At 36.5% G+C, this 2,512-nt stretch overlaps 1 long non-coding RNA gene across 1 annotated transcript; it reads right to left on the bottom strand.

Moving 5' to 3' along the window:
• Positions 1 to 214: 214 nt before the first annotated feature.
• LOC140233106 (uncharacterized) lies at positions 215 to 2,056 on the bottom strand. Its single transcript, XR_011901529.1, has 3 exons — positions 1,943 to 2,056; positions 796 to 927; positions 215 to 267 (listed from the first exon to the last, which is right to left on the bottom strand). It is a non-coding gene; the product is annotated as an uncharacterized lncRNA (long non-coding RNA).
• Between the last annotated feature and the right edge of the window lie 456 nt (positions 2,057 to 2,512).

The raw sequence follows: 2,512 nt of genomic DNA, 5'->3' as shown, positions 1-2,512 counted from the left end.
GTTCTTCTACCTACCCTGAGATAGGATTGGAAAAACTGGTTCTTCTCCCTACCCTGAGATAGGATTGGTAAAACTGGTTCTTCTACCTACCCTGAGATAGGATTGGTAAAACTGGTTCTTCTACCTACCCTGAGATAGGATTGGTAAAACTGGTTCTTCTACCTACCTTGAGATAGGATTGGTAAAACTGGTTCTTCTACCTACCCTGAGATAGGATTGGTAAAACTGGTTCTTCTCCCTTGACCTTTCAGCCATCAGGTGGAGACGCTGCACATTTAAAAATATATATTTCAATGAACTTCAGGCACGGAGTAGTTTTCATAACGTCAAAGAACATCACGATAAACCGACTTAAAGTTCCAGCTTCACGACCGAGAAATACATTTAGTTGAGCATGATTATATCACAGAGTATTACTTGTTAGAATATGGCTATTTGGTAATGCTGTCTGTAAAAGGATTGTCCGCAAAATATGAATTCATGCCATTTTAGCCTTTTTTTTCTCGAAAACATTTGTCTTTAGGAAACTGAACTTTGCCATTCTTGTTTTTATAGTATTTATTTTTGACGTTGTAATGAAATTCTGCACTACACAGGTGATAAGAAGACACCATTTCTATTATTGTTGTTTTTGTTTTCATCAGATAAGTCAGTCATTGATACAGGAATGTCTCCACGACATGAGCCAGGATTATAACATGATGGTCAACTGACGTTGGTTTCACTGAATCTGGCAAGCTGTTTCCTTCTCCCCACTTTCAATGAAAATACCAATTACTGCATCAATCAACTGACCTTGATAGTCTCTTCCTTCTTCTCCAACACACAAAGGCTTCTAAGAAGCAGCGAGCTACAGGGGAACTTGTCCGATGGTGGCCGGGTGTTGGTCTCCGTCAAGGGTGTGTGCAGAAAAAAGCCAGATAATCTCTGTAGTGCATGAAATCAAGAAAGAAATAAACGAAGAGACGACAATGACTGCCTGATTTCATTCTATTGCAGTAGACGGCTTGGATACAAGGCGAGCTAACAGTGCCAAGGAATTAGAAGATAATGGTATCAATTCTTAGCCCTTAATGTTCAAGCTGACTTTCATGTAAAACTAAGTCCCAACCTTATTAGTATGTGCAAAATAGATGTCGCGACTATGACATCACCTCACATACAATTTGACAAAATCCTATTGACTTGAATACAGAAAGTCACTAATTTCCTTCAAATGAGTCAGATAATTTTTTTTATTATACATCAAATTATTGTTGTGCTATGATACTACCAGTGATTATTTCCAGATGGAAATGATTGAATTGATGAACAATAGACAAAAAATAAAATGATTTTATTTGTGTTCTAATTGAGAGCTGTGATATGATGACATCGTCACTCTGATTATATAATGTGTGGTTGCAGCAATTATCTCAGGTCTTTCAAAGCAAGTGAAACTTCAACATTTCACAGCTTTCATACAATTATGATATTTTTTTTATTTAGATTTACTCCATCTTATAATTTTAACGTGAATCGAGAGTGGTACTGCACTTAAAGGAATCAGTTTTTGCAATCATTCAGAATCTGACAGCATAGCATGGTGAAAGCGACCACACACCCTGTACTAGTATACGTCATTCCCCGGTGTGTACCTCGAATCATAGTCCGTCAATACAAAGGAAACAAGGAAACTGTTATCTATTTATTGAATACCAAGTAGTGATGTGCAAATAGACTCGCTAGAAAGAGAAAAATAACAACCTATATAGGGTAAGGTATCTGGCTGCAAAACAGTACAGAGGATTCATTTTCAAGTGAGTATATATTTGAATCAGGCCTAATGCATGTTTCAGATTGAAATTAACAGAATATTTCCCAAACATTATTTCGTGTATATATAAAAGAAAGGACAAGAAGAGACCCAATCAATGTTAGACTGTGTCATATCATTATATACCTGAGCTTTAGTTCTGGCATCTTTGATGATATCTTGGCTTAGGAGAGACGTGAAGATGGAAGACGTCTCATTCGCCATCCAAGAACCAAGATAACCAAGAAAGTATGGCATCTTATGGATAAAGAAATAAACGAACACAAAGCAAAATGCATTGCATATTTGTTCAATTCAATTTTGCTGCAATTCATCATTCTGTTCATAATCTAGGGGAACATGGTACTTGTATGCTATACAGCTTTAAACGCCATAATTCATTCTCATCCTTCGCATACCTAAAGGCGCGATATATCCAACATCGAGGTTTATGTAACTAGAAAGGTTTACAAGAACAGAGCTATAGGTGTTAGAATTTGACTTGAAGTTCGTCATTTCCATAAGATTGAAGTTCTCATAATCTTATTTTAATTGACATAATAATGAACGAGGTTTATTGTGGTAGATGCCTGTACCAGCACGACAAGCATAACTGCAGTAACCAGACTTTGATAAGTAGAAAGATGATGATAATAATTTGCATTTATATGGGGCATTCAGAAGTCTCTCTAAGCAATTTGCAAAACTTCATAAACC

This window comes from Diadema setosum, chromosome 9 (assembly GCF_964275005.1).
Source record: "Diadema setosum chromosome 9, eeDiaSeto1, whole genome shotgun sequence".
Classification (NCBI taxonomy): Eukaryota; Metazoa; Echinodermata; class Echinoidea; order Diadematoida; family Diadematidae; genus Diadema; species Diadema setosum.
Note: the sequence above shows the minus strand (reverse complement) of the source record. Positions and strands in the feature narration are given on the sequence as shown.